Source organism: Peromyscus californicus, unplaced genomic scaffold (assembly GCF_007827085.1).
Source record: "Peromyscus californicus insignis strain IS unplaced genomic scaffold, ASM782708v3 Scaffold_13__1_contigs__length_99412109, whole genome shotgun sequence".
Lineage (NCBI taxonomy): Eukaryota > Metazoa > Chordata > Mammalia > Rodentia > Cricetidae > Peromyscus > Peromyscus californicus.
Window position 1 is genome coordinate 33,271,614 of NW_026294424.1, and position 19,531 is coordinate 33,291,144.

The following is a 19,531-nucleotide window of genomic DNA, read 5'->3' on the forward strand; positions in this document are numbered from 1 at the left end:
CCAATGATCTACCCTCGTTCTGCTAGGTCCAACCTTCTGGGGATTCCTCCTCCTCCCAGTAGCACTACAGGATGGCACTCAATCCGTTATCACATAGACTTATGGAGAAGCCCAAAAGATACAAACCATCACAACCACCAATTAAGAAAGCCGATTCCTAATCAATGAAACTTACCTGGCACCTCCGGGCAGGCAGAGGCCCTTGCAAGTTCGCAGGAAGGGCTGTGCAATACAGGTAAGTGCCACAAATAGGTGGAGTCTGGGCTCCCTCCTCACTGTTGGCTGACCTCCTGAGACTTGGTTGGTCTTGGTTTGTGAAATAAATATCTTGTAAAAGCTGCGCATCAGGAGTTTTCTATGAAAGATGAAGAAAAGCAAGATGGGCACAGCATCCATCATTACATATCCTACCTGTTTGTTACTATCAGATAATGGTGCAGAATCCACCAAAGATTAACTCTGCTAGCCAGGGGAGCTTTCACTTCAAATACTTTTTCAGACTATGAATTGCATGACTGTAAGTTTGCAAATTCAGGTTTCTGCCTGTTAAGTTCTTCAGGAAAACAGATGAAGCAGCTTCCCGGGGATTACAGTTTTTTAGAAACATTTGACTTTTTACTATTTATAAAGTGTGCCTTAGAATACACGACTGAGTAAATTCATTTCTAAGAGTTCAGCTGTTCAAACACATTTAAAATTTAATGAGGGAGGCCTTCTAGTGCACTCACATTGCAAGGTGAAACTGTAATGAATACAGAGTTCGCCTTACCAGTAAAACCAATAATATTGGAATAAAGCGCCAATTTAAACTCTGCATCTCACCCTGTTTATTATAAAACAAAGAGGGCACCACATCAGCATTCTACAGTCATGTGCAGTTGGGACAATGCGAAGCTTTCACTATCTTACACCATTCTTCTTCTCTCTCTACCTTTGCATTACTATTCTTTCCTCAAATACATATTCTAAATGATGTTACTGCAGTCCAAATGCCAAGCTGCTATGGGATAAGCCTCATGGAGGTGAATCTTTCTTGCTCTTGCACTCTGAGTCTCTTGGTCTCTGGATATATATGAATGGTAGTTGTACCATTTCAAACAGAATTTGGAGTGATTAATTTGAAGTTACTTGGAAGAGACAGAATATGAAAGAACTGAAAATACAGCATAAAGAGAAAGGAAAGGGAAAATTCTTCTGACGGGATTTGGAATTGCAGATAAATGATTTCTTAAGGCAAGTGTGGGAATAAATGTTTGCCCTCCCAAGATCCCCCCCCCCCCCCGGGTATATTTTCTTTTCACTCTAAGAAAGCTGTAGGCAGGGATTGGGATCTCCATTGCCCGCTTACTAAAAATCATTACATAGATGTGACATTGAAGTACTCATTAAGCCATATGGGGACCAGCTTAAGGCTCAGCCACCAACCTTTGCCCACTCCCATCCACATGACCTAGGAAAGCAGAAAAAGCTGAATTTGACATTGTCAAAGTACACACCTTCCACAACACCAAACTCCAATTTTAAAAGGAAAAACAGAGAATCAAGAACTGGTAAGGTATTTATTTATTCAACTTTGCTTAAACTTAGAAATAATTTCCTTCCAAGGCAATGAGTTTCTGACCACCTTGACTAGAAACCTGGTCTGGATCAGGTCAGTTTGCTTCAACCCAGAGAGATTTCATTAAATAGTACTTATTGCATATACTCATTTACAATGTGATGTTACAGAATCATCCAATGGTAAATCAACTGACATAGAAAACTAAATGAACATATCCATTATCTCACACAGTGGCATTTTTGTTTTGGCAAAATCAGCTGGAATCCACTTAGCAGAAGTCCTAACACTAACGCAAATTAACTATAGTCTTCACATTGTGCACTAGAGCTCTAAACTTGTTCATCCTGTGTATCTGGACTTTGCATCATTTCAACCAGACCTCCTCACACTCCACCCAGGATTATTTTAGTTCTTCATCTCTGTTGGATATGAATTTACATATACATATGTATATATGCATATACCCTGCATATGTTAGAAAAGTTTCCATTACTGTAGCAAATATCTGAAATAATCCACTTTTTAAAAAGAAAGGTTTCTTTTGACTCACAATTTTGGAGGTTTCAGACTACAGTCTATTGACCCTGTTTCTTTTTGGTCTCTAGTGATGCAGCTAGTCATGGTGGAGAGAGTAGAGGAGGAAGATGCTCATCTCATAGCAGCAGGGAGTAAAAGAAGGAGGATCCCATTAAGCTAACTGTCATCCTTTGGGCCCCACCCTCTAGGGTCCACCACCTCCTGGGAATATCACAGCCTGGGCAGAAAAGTGTAATTCATAGATAGTGGGGAATGTTCCAGATCCAAACTTTAGCAACATTTAAACAGACATTACATAATCATTATCTTCTGTTTCTGGCTTATTTTACTCCCTATAATTTTTCTAGGTCAATCCACACAATAGCAAATAGTGGGAAATCCCGATTTTCTAAAGCTGTATAATACTCAACTATGTATAGGTGTATAAACACATTTCTGTGTACATATGCACATCAATTTATCTGTCTTCCATTTTCTCTAACTGTTGCTTCACCACAGAGTGCTTCTACTTCTTGATGATCATGAAGATTACTGCAAGCAACTTGAGAATGAAGACACCATGACAAAGTGGTGACTTTAATCATCTCCCCCAAACCACAGCCTGGAAATCAACTCCCTGTTGGTGGAAATCAGACTCAACTATATGTCCCAAAGATGCAAGCAGCAATGTCTCCAGAGAACTTCATGTATCTTTCTCCCTCTGGTATGACTTCTAAGTCTAATGACTGAATTTTAGTAGGTGACACAGCCACTGAGCTTGGTGGTGATGTCCCCCCTATACTTTCCATCTCAAGAAAGGGGTGGTTTCATGTTTTTCCTCCTAGGATTTCCCTAATGCCTTGCTCCAAATCGGCCTTTCAGATATACTAATCTCTGTAGAGTAGTCTCTTGCATTGAGTTCTCTGTTAAGGGACTCAATGGAAAGATTCTAATCTATTCTAGAAACCAAATTTCTTTTTGAATTTTGCTGCTTTTGTTCCATCAGTCAAAAGCAGAAATTTACAAACTAAGGTTATAGGAAAAAATGAGACCCAAAGTTTCCAAAGTTTACCTTTTTTATTAAAACCTAGTCATAACTATTTAATTGTTTGAGCAGTTCAGCTAGGAACTTAACCCATGTAGCACTGATAGTCTAATTCTCACAAGCACAGACTCTGAGCCCCACCTTTGAGGGAGGTCCTCAGAACACATCTATTCAAGCCGTAGCATGGAGGACAAATGCAAAGAGAAGACTTGTTCCCTCACATGGACCAACAGCAACAATCCTGTAGACCTAACTTCTATCTGGTAGTCACACTTAGCTGCCAGGGACCCTACGGGATTTCTGTTTATTTTGTGAAGTGGTGGACTCAGCCAATAAAATGGTGTTATCACTTGGTGAGCCACTAAGAATTGCAACTTGAAAGAGAAGAGCTAAGCAACCTTCATTCTAATTCAAGCAAGAGGAACAAGGACACTCAATGCCTTGCATGTCTGGGAGGCTAAACAAATGTTGTTATTAAAAACTGACAGTGATCCCTTTAAAAGTCAGCACCTGACACTGTTTTCTTGAGCCCTGACATTTTATGATTGTACACAGTGCTACTATGAGCTGTTTACAGAATTCTGATTGCTTCAAAATTATACTGGCATCATAGCTGTGAAGCTCAAGCCAGTAAAATCCCAAAGCCTTCGTAACACTAGGAAAAATCTTCTAGAAATAGCTCTACTTCAGACAGCAGTGAACTTATGACACTTACCCAAGCTCTTGGCCTGAGAAGACCTTTAATATCCTGGATTGCATAGCATTAATATCTTTTCCTAGGAGCCCACTAACGTTAAAAATTATTTTCCCACTATAAGCCAACCATTGCTAGAATTATTTGGAAAATATATGGCTATAAGAAATCTGATTATATTATATTAATAGAAATAGCCAAGCATTTTGAGTAATTTTTCCTTCCCCTTTCAGACACCTCTCTTTTTATTCATAATTATAGTCAGAGTCTCCAAATATTCATAAAAGCTGGATACAAGTAATATTACCATGAGAGTCATTTACAATCTGCAGTAAGACACTCTTTTAATTCTAGGATGCTTGAGTTTCCAGACTCTGAGATTTCTCTTTAAAGTGCTGTAGCCATGTCCTAGAAAGCAGACACAGGCTGACTTTTAAGAGAACAGCTGCATAATCACTCCTCTCCTTCCAATTCCGTTTCCTGTCCAACATAAAACTAGAATTACCCATACCTACATGACCATTGAAACTTTTATTCAAGAGAGAAAGCAGCACAGTGACATTTTCAGCCTAAATCTGAAGGTACAGTTAGTCCTTTCTGATCTGTGAGGGCAACTGCACAGTAATGTCTCTGTTCTGGAAACTTGAAAATATTCTAAATTGGTTGGTTTCCTGGGGTCATTCTTTATCTCTACAGTCCCTGTGCCTTCTTCTTCTGAGGCCACGTAGCACTCATTGTAGGACATCTCAGTAGGCACTGGCATGCTGAGTGACTAGATTCCACAGCTAAAGAGCTGTGAAGGGCTCTCCAGTCTCCTCAGGGCTCCTACTGAATGTACACAAAAACAGTTGGAGTGGAAATAGACTCCTTAGTCTTACCAGAGGATGACATAACTAGACAAGGCCTGGCATGCTACACCCCATGAATGAAGCAACCTTGCCTTTGTCTTTCCCAGACACTCCTAATGCATTTTTCACATAGGTTGGTATCTTAGAATGAAATAACATTTTCAACTACAGTCGTCCTTCTCTTCTGGTTATGCTTTAGTAAATATAACTTGTATGGTCATCATATGTGGTGGTTTGAAAGAAAATGGCCCCAAAGGGCATGACACTATTAGGAGGTGTGGTCTTGTTGGGGGAAGTGTCACTGTGGGGGTGGGCTTTGAGGTCTCCTTTATTCAAGCCTCCCTCAGTGTGACTCTAAAATCACTTTCTGATGCTGCAAGTCAAGGCTTACTTGTCTACTTCTCCAGCACTATGTCTGCCTTCACACCACCATGTCACACCATGATGAGAGTAGACTGAAACTCTGAAAAATGCTGCCACCTCAATTAAATGCTTTCCTTTGTAAGTTTGGCATGGTTATGGTGTCTCTTCACCACAATAGAAACCTTAACTAAGACACTATAGGAGGACAGATAATCAGCATTGTAGTATACTCCTATCAATACAGAAGGGTATATTCAGCAGTTCTTGAACAACAGGACTTTTTCAGGTAGAAGAAAAAATGTATAGCAGTCAATATGAGCATTAACTACTTTCTTAATTGCTGAAAAACCCAACATAAAGGTTAGAGGACAAATAACAACAACAGAAACTTAAAGCATATCTTAATATGTACTTCAATAAGAATGGGTGGAAGGAAGGGCTATGTGTCAGAACACTACTCTCTGTTGAATACCTACTGAATTGTAGATAGACAGTACTCTAGAAATGAGTTCATGATCATTCTGTCTCTTTGCGCTTGACAGCAACATACTGTTTCCAAGATGAGGAAGATGAAGCAGCTTGCTAAGCTACCTTAGCTAATAAGTGAATAACCTGCAGGTAAAGCATGTTAGCCATATAGGAGAAGTATCTGGCTAGGGAGGGGCAGGAAGGAATGTGAAGGCTGACCTTAATGTGATTTAGGAATTAGAGGCTTTGAACAAATATCTGATTATCATGTCAAGCTATAATGGTATGATGAACCTCACAGGCTGAGGGGATATGAAGCTGGAAAAGGTTCCCATTGGGGAACCACTTCACCTCCATCTGCATTGCACATAGGCTGGGTACCTGATATAGCTCTCATTTGGTAATGAATTGACTGTTCACCAAAGAAAAATGGATAATGAAACTTGAAGTTGAAGCCACATGGTCTCAATTCAAAACAAGAACTCAGAGTTTGAGAAGACAACATGACGTTATCAAAGACCATAGTCCTAGAGAAGACAGCTAGGCATCAATCAAATGAGCCTCATCCAAAGGGTTGAAAGAAGATAAAAGATCAATGACAGCAGGCTTGTAGTCAGTTTAACTATGCACCATCTTTTAGACAAATGGCATTCATGTGGATACTACTCTGTTCGTTCATAATCAACTACAGTGTGAACAAGCACATGTGCTTATGTTCCCCATTCTGCACAGATCGTATCCCCTGTTAACTACCTTGAACAAGGAATGTATCATCTGAGAATGCCTGTCCTCTGGTTTTACCAAACTAGAATATATCTTTGTTTCTCAACTTAGAAATCTAAACTCTGTCTCTAACTGTGCTAGGAAGGTGTGGGGGGCTATGTGTTAGATATATGCACACATGTGTGAGCATGCAGGGGTCAGAGGGTATCCTGCTCTACCCCTCTCTACCTTATAACCTTGAGACAGGGTTTCTCACTGAGCTCAGGTTCTCTTGTACAGCAAGTATTCTTACCCACCAATTCATTTCCTCAGTCCCAAGATTTAAATGAAAGGATAAATGTTAACCTCAAATGAGCATCATTCTAGTCTCACAGCATTAGACAAATTGCCTAACCTGTCTGGACCTCAAAGTCTGAATCATTTAAAATGAGTGGCTGTTCTTGTAGAGAAGAAAAATTAATAAGTTTCTGATGTTCTGGGCTACTACTCTCAATTGCTTTGGGGAAAAAAATACTATGTGTGAGGCTGTAAATGTGTGCATTGTGTTAGTAAGACGTGTTCCCTACAATTGAAATCAAATTTGCTCTTCCATAATCTATAGGGTATTATTTTGAAGAATATCTTGGAATGTGATCAGAAACTTAGAATTTTGATGTACCACTATTTTAAATTTAACATTTTACCTTTACAAATACATTAATTAAAGATGCTGTTCTCAAAGTAAAAATAATAAAATAAGTTGTCCCACATAACACCAAAATGCAAGATTTTAAGTAAGTATATGTAAAAATGCTTAACCCTTACAAAATGTCAATTTTATTTGTTCTTATTACTTCTGAACTTTTAGAGAATTGACTGAGTTTCTACTTAAAAAACAAGTACACTTCCAAAAAGCAGGATTCTCTCTGACAGGAACATACTAACAAGCAATGATTTTACTCCCAGAGTGCAGGTACATGCCTGTATTTTCCATAAGATACGAGTAGAGAAATTTGCTCTGTCTGCTGTTTGTACTTGTTGAAAAATAACAAAGAAGCAGATGGGTGTCATCCATAAGTAATGCCGATCACAAGTGAGCACTCTTCAAAGGACCTTCTAATCAGTGTAAACATAAATCAGAGCAGCTAGGTGCAAAGGTGGAGTTACACCAGCAAGGGCCCAGGTGACCTCTAAAGAGGCACTGGATACAGTCTTCCCTCAAGTGTTTTCACTTTCAGACAAAATTCGACATCACAGTGAGGCCTCAAAGGCTTATTTACAAAATTCTTTTAATGGCACCTACACTCTATAACCATAGACAAGATTATGAGTACTTGAATATTGCCTAGCACCATGCTTTGTGTCCACAGTATTGGCTCTCTTGCCTCTCAATAAAATTCAAGAGTTGCTCAGTTTATGAGCTATATAAGCTCACAGGGCCCAATGAGCTCGTGTCTTCGGTTTTTGCTTAGCCTCAGGTGTTTGGTGTATAGGTTGTTTACCTGAAATTTATCATTTGCATAGTGGGAAAATAAATGTCACTGCTTTTGAGAAATATGTTAAAACTATGAGGAACTGGCCAGCCATCACAGATTCAGTATTGCTGAGTGCCCACTGTGACAACACAGGCATGCACTAAGTTCAGCAGGACTGTAATGGTCACTCAAGGCATCTCTGCCCTTTGCCTTTTATTTTTCTTGAATTCTCATGGGGGAAAATGTAAAAAAAAAAACCTAACCCCTCGAATCTTTATATCTTTTATTGTGGGTGCTAAATGGTCTTTTTTTTTTTTTTCTGTGTAGATATGAAAAAGATATGGTCTCGCTTCTGGTGAGATTTGCTCTGTGGGAGAGGAGCTGAAATAACATTCTGAACGCAAATAGACTACAAATAACTTGAGCCCTTTGAAATCACTCTTTCGATATTGATTCACTCCAAGGATGAAAGCCAGCTCTAGGCAGAACCAGACCTGTGGATGCAGAATTCGTGGGAAGCCTGAGATCTCTGGGAAACTCAAGCTTCCACAGGCACTTAGCAGAATGCCCACGAGCTAGGCATACTTTAGCTTCATGCTAGCCCTTGAAAGGTTTTCAATTTATTCTGGACAGAGTGCCTCTCATTTTCAGATGACAAGTTTGGGAAAGAGGATGAAATAATTACTACCTTAGCTGTGATTAGTTGCTTTATATGTTTCACATCTTAACTAAACATGTTTGTATTTGAAGCTTACACACACACACTGAGATGGTGTCTTTGTTTAAGTGGATTGGCTCCTGTTAACAAGGAGAAACAGAGTGTGAACTTCTCAGAGAGCTGCCAGTAGGAGCCCCTCTGTAGAACCAGGATGTGGTCAGCTGTTCATTGACACCTACTCAACACCACTGCAACTTGTCCCACCGCTTCTAAGGTAAAGGTAGAAACACAGCAGACACCAGTGTCAGGATGGGTAATAACTCATGCTAGAAACACATGACAGAAACTGATGCTGGAATACATGGCACTGACAGAGAAGAAGTCCAAGTTGGAGCAAGTGATAAAATGAAGTAGTACATTATGATTCCGTTTAGAAAAACATTTCTATGCTCCAAACGTGTTTGCAAGGATGAATGAAGGATGCCCCCCCGCCAAAAAAAAAAGAAAAAAAATTAACTGCACACGTGATCTCCTCCGGTGTGAAAAGGTGCTAGAATGCTTGACAGTTAGCAGCTTCACTGTCTGTCAAATGATGGAATAAGAGCATCATCTCCCTGGTGGTCCAGTGCTCCCCCATTATCACACACCACAGTCTTAGTCAAGGTGCCTCGTAGTTCCTCTCAGTGTGTTTTTCAAAGAATGACAAGATTTTAAATAAATCAAACTGTTATCAAGCTAGACTGGGTACCTGGAGTATTCACACCCGCTGAATCTCCTGTACTTTGCCACTACCCTAAAAATGATACAGTCATATGAAAAGTAGTATCTTTTCTGCATAAATTCTGGAGGTGCAGAAGAACTGAATATGCACAGGTTCCACGAAAAGCAGAAACTGAGACTTTCTCATGGCAAAACTGGGATTTTCATGCCACTTTACATGATTGTAATGAGGGCTCAGCAAGTGTGCCCAGATCACCCATGCAGCACCTATGTCTAGGTTCAGGTTATACAGAATTTAAATCTGAATCCAACATGATTTACATTCAGGCTCAATCATACGAAGGCACATATTTATGGAGGAAAAGGACCTCAGCCAAAACTCTGCTTATCAAGGCAAAAACATAGGAAGGACATGTAGTAATAATTTGCCATCTTCGTAAGAAAGCTCTCCCCTTAGGAATTGCATGACCCCCACCTCAGTCCTCATTGGCCACAGCAATGTGTCCTCCCTCCTCTTTCCTCATCTGTTCCTTAGGCTGTATGAGAGAGTCTTCTCTAAAATTCATTAACCTGGGATGTCTTTAATGAACTGTGCAAAGCAGACTAACTCCCACTTTTGGAAGCTCACAATACTGGTACTTTATTCTCCAAGGCAAAGACAAGAATTATAGTTTTTTTTTCTTTTTCCTTTTCCCTCCAACTGTCCAGCCCTGAATGAGACGTGAAAGCCAGTGTCCCAAATGAGCAGAACTAGCATGGATGACTTTGGGTTGATGATGGACAGAATGGGACAGACAGCCTTTCTTCTTCCAGATGCTGCCACTGACATGGGTCTAGCAGCAGTGATCTTGCCTAGCATATGGCATATTGCAAGCAGATTTGGGGTCATACAGGACAGAAAGCAAATTAGTCACTTTGTTTGCAAATCTATCCTAGTCATTGTTTTCTGGTGTGATCTCCCATCATGAACTGAAGCCTCCTGAAAATTGTCTAAGCCATCTGACATCCAAAAATGTTTCTGTTCTGCTGAGATGAAGCAGAGCTAAGTGTTACAGCTCATGCAGGCGACTGTTTCTTGTAAATTTTATAAAAGTAGATTTATGTTAAAAACTCAGAAAAGACAGTTCATAAAGGCAGAAATCAGCTAGGGGTTACTGGGTAAAAAGAAGACAAAACAGTAGCTACAGTTAATGGGCACTAGTTCTTTCTAGGGATGAAATATATATGTTAACTTCAATTGACCGATAATTGTACACATCTATGGAAACCCTGCTATTTTCCATATGTAATAACTGAATATGGGTAATTAACATGCCTGTCACTTCAAACATTTATTATCTCTGCATTGGTGGCAAGCATAATTACTTCTACTTGGCCATTTTGAGATATATAAGTTGTATCAGTCCATTGTAGTTATCGTGGGTGATCAGGAGTTAAAAGTTGTTTCTTCTAACCAAATGAGCTACTATGTCTATCCTATAGACAGCATGCTCTCACTTCCTCAACCTTCCAAGTCTCGGGTAACTGCCACTCTAGTCTCCCATTCTACACAGTCAATTTATTCATCTTCTATGAAACATTCAGTCTTTCATTACCTGTCATATCTTAATTCATACAGTATCTACCTAGCTCATCAGCTGATCCTGGTTGTTGCTCATGAAAGAATTTCATTCTTTGTTATTGATTAATAGTATTTCAGTGTGTGTGTGTGTGTGTGTGTGTGTGTGTGTGTGTGTGTGTGTATTTCCTTTATCCATTTATTAGTTGATGGATCCTGTTTGATTCCATTCCTGAACTATCATGCATAGAGCTGTAAAGAATGTGGGAGCACAAAAGTCTCTTCAACATCCAATTTTCATACCTTTGAATATATTCTCACTAGTGGGAATACTGGTTCATATGATAGATTTGTCTCTGGGTTTTGAAGAATCCCCATATTGTTCTCAGTAAAGCCAACACCCGATCTACATTCTCTTGCTGCAATGCACAAAAAGGCAGAGAGATGACATTGCTCAATATTGCATGCTTCCAAGTCCTAGAATAGTTTCCAAACATAATATTTTGAAAACTTAACATAAGTCAGTGATCAGTCGCCAAGTTCTTATTTTATTGTTCTTTGACCACATATCAACCAAATGACTCAGGGTACTATACCTGTTCTCTTTATGTGTTTCCCAAATTAACCAATAGTAGAAAATAGTTTAGAAGTTCTTAGTAATGTTAGCCATTTGCTTAAAACTGTGACTCTTTCAGAAAAAAAATTCTATCTACTTCATAGCATTATGCCAAGCCCTCTCTTCATTTCTCCTACCACTTGTTATGGTTTCTGCTTCTCTTCACCTGACTCTTAGGAGGCAGCTGCAGAAAAGGAGAAGGTACCTACTTAGTCATGTGGACACAATGTGATAAGAACATAGACCTCTTCCTTCTTGTCTGAGTCTCACGCAAGAGCTGTCTCAGAGCAGCTGGTGTTCTCTACACATGTATGCTCATTTTCTGGCAGTGGCTCCATCATATGGCATGTTAGATGGTGTCAAGCACCCAAATAGGTTATGAGAGTGGGCTCCAGTAATTAGCACCCTCAGTCTGTTTGACCCTAGTCTCTGTACCCCCTGAAGATCAGGAAGGCCTTTTATCACTCACACACACTCAGTCAGACCCTGATACAGCAGTGCTAAGAAGGGCAGCCAACCTTTCCTATGAATCAGCAGACTTTGTAATCCTCAAGATGCTGAAAGTCCAAGTCAGCTCTACCCAGGATACATATCTGGGTTTTTGTCTCAGCCCACCTAATTGCATATCTGTGCCATCTTTCAGGCCTAGGAAGTTCTAATGCCCACAATTTCTAAAAGAGACCTGCAGCATTCATCATTTTTGCTGAGGATCCTGGTTGACCCTCCCAGAAGAGTGTCTAAGTCCCCTTGCTTCTGATTCTGCAGCTGGAATCAAGTAGGAAGTGGGAAGTGGTTCTTAGTGTGACTTCTGCACCGATAATATCTTCATCATCTAACACTGGTTTGAAACACAAACCATGGACACTGCAGAGACATACAAAACAAGATTCTTAACAGTATCCCAGCAGACACCATTATAATCAACCTGGCCAGCAGTGTAGCCATTCTCTAAGATTTGAGAACCTCAAACCTAATTTTTCATCAATCTCTTCTCTAGTTAGTGCCTGTCCCACAACAGACATCTGTTTCTTCCAATATAGCCTCTTATCCAAGTTCCACCCTGCCTATGTGAAGAATTACTTTGCCCCTTAATGTCAATAGCTTGGTCTTAGAAATTTGACTGGGTAAGGCAGGAGTCAAGAAATGACAGACACTGAAAAAAATGACAGTTTACATACAGCAAACCTGGGATCAGCTGGGCTATGCTCACTCTTAAAGAGGGCACTTACCAGGAAACCGTTGTGTTTAATATGTCCAGTACAAAGAGGAAGGGTAGTCAGTCTCTTAGTGGGAGGTCTCTGAAGGGGAACAGACTTGGATGGTAGCCATACAGGAATAGGAAGATGCTAGCATCCAACAGTCTCTATATACACTGGTCAGTCACTCATAAACACACATACTTGGACCAGAGGAAGGCTTTGCCATCTGTCATGCCTCTGACCCTCAACCAGAAAATGCTTGTCCGAGTCATGGGGCTAAAGCGTTGGGGTCCTTGCTCATGTCAATAGTACACATTCATTCAGGGCTTCATCTGCTTATCAAGACTTGAATCTTGGTAATTAGAAAGGATAGACCTTGGATTAGGTCTGATTTGAACTTGATCATGTACATTACTCAGTACCTGTATGCATGCAGTATACCTATTCCCACATGTACGTGTCTACATACTGTACACATGTTAAAGTGACAGATAATAGAGAAGCAAGGCTCATTGTCTCAAGCTACTATCACAAATTACTTTTCTGTCCTCCCAATTGCATCTGAGAAGTCTCACCTTTACTGCTTTTGTTCTTTAACTTGATCCATACCATTTTATTGGAAACTACCTGGATATTCCACAAGTTATCTGAGCTCCAAGAGACCTCAAGAGAACCTAAACAGAGCTCCCTTCCTCCCATCACCTCTTGGATTCTGTGTGACACCCTATCCTTCCTGTTGGAGACTTGGGTATATATAAATGGGTAATGATAAAGGAGGTGAGCACATAAGACTGGTAAAGACTCATTGCTATATTTATCCCAGAAAGCTTCCAGGGGACAAGCATCTCTGAGCCTCATGGAGAAGCTGTTACCTGGGCCCTTTGCCTTCCCTGCAGATATAGCTCCTTTCAAAAAGTCTGCTACAGGAGAACGGAGTGTGACTTTGCTGCATTTCATAGTGAAATAGAGAAGCACAAAGAATGGGTATTTGGTTTAATCATTCATGATGAAACTGGAGCTTTAATGTGGCTAACAGAATGTCAGCAAGCATTAAGTCCTGAGAGCCCTTAGGCTGGGGTTGGTTAGTGCCCTTGGTAATCTCCTAGGGCTTTTCAAGCACCAAAAAAACTAATTTAAATTGCAACATGATTCAAGAGGTAGAAACAGAAAGTTGAAATAAGCCTTTTGGATCTTGTAACTGCACAAAACCATTGTACGTGAAAAGTACAGAGAAAAACAATTGGAATCATTTCAGGCTTTGAAAACTTATAATTACAGGTAAATGGCTATTATGTTATTGGAATAGCCATTATAACTGAAAGGTACAATTTGGGATAATATATGTGGGGACATTAATACACCATCAGAATTTTACAGCACAAGCATCACAATGCATCCAATTTCAAATTAGAGGTTACTTCCCTGGTTTTTTTCTTGATTCTCTGCTTCTATTTTTAAGTAGAGCATTCATGTGAAATAATGACATCATTTCAAAAAATCATAATAATTTTTGGCTATGCACTATTCACTATCATTTAAAAGTCTTCAGGTCTTTAACACTATAGGAAAATAACAAAAGTCAAAATTACCCATCAGTACATTCTCCACATGACTGTCACCTCTAAGTTACTTAAGCTAATGGAACAGCACAAGCAACATAGACTATCCAGGCTGAATAAAATCTAAAAATCAACTTTATTTACATTTAGAATTTGCATTTAAATGCAAATGCATTTGATACTTTGGACGTCTGCTGAAACTGGATTAAGCTTCTCAGCAAGGGTGAGAAAACATGAACAAAATAGGAAAACATGAGCCATATAAAGGGCCAACAAAATATTGTCTGGACCATCAGTTGGTTGTTTGATGAAATCTTTAGCAACCTTGACCTCTACATGACTGAAAGTTCTAGCTACCATGACATTGTCTCAAAGACAATCAGAATGGAAGAAAAGAAAGAGAGAGAGATAGGTGGAGTTCCACCAGGAACTAAATCCACCTGTGAAACAGGCCACCTAACCACGGGGCTGCTTTCCTTTGCCACACATGCTGCACAGATGCCACATGATTGAAGACTCAGCAGAAGATCTTGAAGTCCATGTGTTCTCCCTATAGAGACTTTTTTGGGGTTTCCTAGCCCTCCTCAGCTACCTCAGAATCTACAGCTATGTAGACACTTGTCCTACCTTGGAAGTAACTGAAAAATGAATAACAGCAATTCAGCATTTGCTTGAAGTTTTATTTTGAGCTGGGGTTAATTCTGGGTCAAGTTGCAAGTTGTTTGTTCCTTTAGCAAGCTCACTTTCTAGATGAAGAAATTTCAACTCAGCTCAGTGCTTCACTGTTAGAACTCTCCAGGAAGTTTTAGTTATATCATTCAACATGGCTGCAGATTGTGGTGATATTGTGTCCCTCAATATATTATGCACCCTAATAAACTTATCTGGGGTCAGAGGACAGAACAGCCACTAGATAGACATAGAAGCCAGAAAATGGTGGCACACACACGTTTAATCCTAGCATTCCCGAGGCAGAGTTCCATCCAGATTTCTGTGAGTTCAAAGCTACACTGGAAACAGCCAGGCATGTTTACACATGCCTTTATTTATTTATTTATTTTTTTTTTGAGACAGGGTTTCTCTGTGTAGCTTTGCGCCTTTCCTGGAACTCACTTGGTAGTCCAGGCTGGCCTCGAACTCACAGAGATCCACCTGGCTCTGCCTCCGGAGTGCTGGGATTAAAGGCGTGTGCCACCACCGCCCGGCTACACATGCCTTTAATCCCAGAAAGTGATGGCAGGAAGCAGAAAGGTATATAAGGTGTGAGGACCAGGAACTAGAGTCTTTTTAAGCTTTTAGCTTTTAGCAACAGTTTAACTGAGACCCTCAGGGGTGAGGACTCAGAGTCTTTCATTCTGAGGATTCATGGAGACAGGATTGGCTGAGCAGATGGTGAGTGGGGTTCCCTAAGACCTGAGCAGAAGAATTTAGAGAAACATCTCATTTAAAGCAAGGTGGGACTGAAGAAACCTTCTGACTACATTTGGCTGCCCAACATGTTGGCTTGAATTTCCACCTAAAACTTGAGAGAATTTAAAAAGAAATTCTAAAATTGAGCTAAGAACAGCTTTCTACCTCATGTTTCATGCAGGCTGAGATATAGAGACACCAAGGTACAGAGATGCTGTGGCATGCGGACTTGAACTACAGTATGGCCAGTTCATGGTGTATGGGCTTGAGTGCAGCATGGCAGATTCCTGCCAGGGTACACAGAGCTATCTTCAACCCATGAAGCACACTGCATGATGGATTTAGCTTTTACTTATACAGATAAAAAGAGTTTATGGGCCAGCTGCATGCTCCCTGATGGCAGCATGGACCCCAGAGTTAGTGGGGTAACCGTGACTATCCTGGGTACATCCACCATGTTGAAAAGCTCAGGTGGGTGGAGTCAGCATCCAAGGCTGCTGGTCCTAGCCACACAGCTTAGCAGTTTAAATCTCCTCTGGTCTAAGAAGGATTATAGATTCACAATGAGACAGATTCAGATGGAATAAAACTCTAAACAATTTACAGTGTGTGTAAAAATGTACATAGGCTTGGAAGAGAAAAGAAAAGGAGGATAGACAGTTATATAAAGAAATATTTTTAAAAAATAAAGTCTTTAAAGAGACAATAAAAACAATATAAAACATAAGCCACGTAAAGATGGAAATTACACAGAGAATCTGGATTATATTGTCTTCAGGATTTTTAACTGCAGAAATACATTTGATTATAAAGGCTGCTGAGTTAAACCAATATATATATTTTAAAGGTATTTTGACTTCAAAATTCGTGTTTAAGGATCCCTTGCTTTGGAAAAGAGGTTCTGCTTTTGTTTCCACAGAAGATGAGAACCTGTGGATTGTTTCTAGGCTAATATGGCTTGACTAGCCAAGACCCCCTGAGAGGTTTCCAGATGACCTAACATCCAGAACAGCTTCAAAGCAACTAGCTCAGACATACTCACAGACTACACCAGTCAGGACTTGACCATAATTATTAATTTTCTCAGTATACCCATGAGATTACAGCACCCCCAACCAGCAGGAAGTAGTATGAGAAGCTATGTCCAAATTCCCAAGATATTGTTTATGAATGTTTATTTTTATTTAAAGCAGTTTGATTATAAATGCAATCTCTTTTTAAGTCATCCATGATAATCAAACTTATAGTCATGTTAATTTAATTTCCTAGGTATTCATAGATATATTTCAATTAAGTAGGTAATCTTCAAACACTTCAAAGACCTACAGAATATGGCATTTAAAATGTTTTAAAAACTTAGACTTTCTGGACAATGAGACACGTCTGGTCCTGGCAGCACCAATTTACTTCAGAGAGGAGGATGGGCATCAAAGACAGTCCATATGGAGTTTATCTTCTTCTTGGCAAAAATAGCCATTTGGGCAAGAGGCTTCTCTTGCCTGACTGCTGATAATATGTTGTATAAACTGTACATGCAGGACCCATAGGAAAATGAACACTGAATTTGCCAAAATGGGGCAAAATGGTTCTTTAGGTTCCTGCTTTGCAGAGACTGCCAAATATTCTACAGGACACAGAGAGAAGTGACTGAAAAAATGCTAGGCTTATTAGCTGAAGATGGATGTCCCAACATTACAGAGGAACTTTGGGTCCAGGCAGCCAGTTGTCTCTGTCATTTCCAGAATTTTTGGAAGCTGCTTACAATGCACTTCTTGTTTAGTTATGGAATATTATATCCTTCTGAAGTCTTCGATGTATTTGAAGACTATATAGTTATAATTATGGTTTTCCTTGGTTATGATAAGAGATAAGGTAGATATGAAACTTTAGACTCACAAATATAGGATAGATAGAATATTTTCTTTAATTTTACAAAATACAAACAGACTAGATATTGTAACAGTAATTCTTGTTTGTTATATATAATTTTACTATGTTAAAGTTAAAACCTTCCTTTTTAATTAAACAGAAAAGGAAAAATGCTGTGGGATAATGCTTTTGTGCACTGGTTTAATAAAATGCTGATTGGCCAGTAGCCAGACAGGAAGTATAGGTGGAATAAGCAGACAAGGAGAATTCTGAAAAGAGAAAGGCTGAGTCAGGAGACACCAGCTGCCATCCAGGGAGCAGCATGTAATGGCACACAGGTAAAGCCATGGAACACACGGCAACATATAGATTAACAGAAATGGGTTGAGTTTAAATGTAAGAGCTAGTCAGTGGTAGGCCTGAGCTAATGGCCAAGCAGTTTTAATTAATATAAGCTTCTGTGTGCTTACTTGGGTCTGAGCAGCTGTGGACTGGGTGGGACACAGAAAAACTCCAGCTACAGCAGATATACCCAGTCTCTGTGATCGAAATTCCAAACACTGCAATATACAAGCCTCCGTGATCCTGGAAGGGCTGACCTGAATTGGGTTTTGCTCTTACATTTGTTTTTTGCATTTCCTTGTGTTAGATGGAGTGCTGAAAACTTTGCTTGGGTGGCTTTCTCAAAAGATGGTGCTTTTTGTGTTGTTTGGAATAAGAAAGAGAATTGTGGCAGCAACAGTCTTAATCATGCAAATCAGAGTAATGAGAAATTAACAAAAAATGGAGAAAGGATTGAGAATGATAATAATAATGTTGCTGAGAACTGAAATGATTTTGCGTTTTTAAAGGTATATTTATCATACAGCGATCTTTTTTGAATAAATTGAATAAGAAGTCATTTTATTTATAATAATATATTTTCTTCCTATAAGAAATTTTATATGCAGACATACAAAGTATTTTGACAACAATAGTAAATTAACTTGTGCATAGTTATCTTGAACTATATAGATTCATGGATGGTGAGACATAATCTTTGTGAAGCAAATAAACTTAGAAGTGGGCTTTAGGGGTATACACTAAACACATAATATATACTTGCATTAAATATTCTTGTGTAACATAGTACCATATACAATGAATACATACAATGTTCAAGTTTTCCTTCTGTCCCTTTGACAAAATAGTCTAATCAAAACCAACTTGGGTTCCATGTCACAGCCTATCAATGAAGGAAGTTAGAGCAACAACACAAGCAGAAGCAGAGGCAGGAATCATGGAGGAATGCTTCTTGCTGGCTTTTTCCTCATGGCTTGCCCAGCTTGGTTTCTTATAACACCCGGACTACCTCCTGCACAGTAGCACTACCCATAGTGAGATGCAGTCTTCCACATCTATCATTAATGAAGAAAATGCCCCCACAGACTTGCTTACCCATGGTCTAATGGAAGTAATCCCTCCATTAAGGTTTCCTCTTCCCAGATTAATGTAGCTTGTGCCAAGTTAACAAAACAAACAAGCAAAAACCCAGTACATATAATATTTTTTTTAATAAATAAGAAGTGGAGAGATAACTCAGTAAACTTTTTGTTGTATGTGCATGATGGTGTAATACCAAAAGTAGTGGTGCAGGCTTGGAATCTCAGTACTGGAGAGAAGAAGAAGGCTGGCCCTTTGAGCCTTGACTGGAAACTAATGCAACCTAATAGTTGAGCCTAAGACAAGTGAGAGACCCTATCTCCAAAACCAAAATGCATAGCTCCTGAGGAACAAGACCCAAAGTTGATGTGTAGCCTCCACAAACAACAGCACACATGCATGCACTCATATGAATATATGAATATGCACCTACCCACACACACAAAAAATAATAAAATAAAAGATAAAATAAAAATTAGAGCTGAGGATGTAGTTTAGTGATAAAACACTTGCCTACAATACTCACGACCCTGGGGTTTGATGCCTAGCACAGAAAAAAATATTAAAACTAAAAACAATAAATACCAGTATATGAAAAACAAAATTCAAAACTAATAGCACTTAAAAGTGGCTTTGATGTTCTGTATCAAAAATGTATTGGAAATACTGACTATAAAGAACAGAAGACAAGTTGAAGGCAGTCATCAGTGGGAATATTTACTGTTCTTACAACTATTGGTGTTGGGAATATTCAATGATAATCTTTCTAAATATGATCATGCGCTATGTGGAATGTATAAGTTGCAAATCAAAAGTATTTCAACTTGCCCGACATAGGATGTGCCTGT

At 39.4% G+C, this 19,531-nt stretch overlaps 1 long non-coding RNA gene across 2 annotated transcripts in view; it reads left to right on the forward strand.

The window, feature by feature from the left end:
• The window catches only part of LOC128108356 (uncharacterized), a 42,154-nt gene that overhangs the window by 22,223 nt on the left and 400 nt on the right, over nt 1-19,531 (forward strand). Inside the window, exon 3 of one of the 2 annotated variants that reach the window (XR_008217447.1) lies at nt 2,597-19,531. This is a non-coding gene — a long non-coding RNA (uncharacterized LOC128108356). The remainder of the gene's footprint in view (nt 1-2,596) is intronic. The other variant, XR_008217448.1, reaches the window with a different exon arrangement.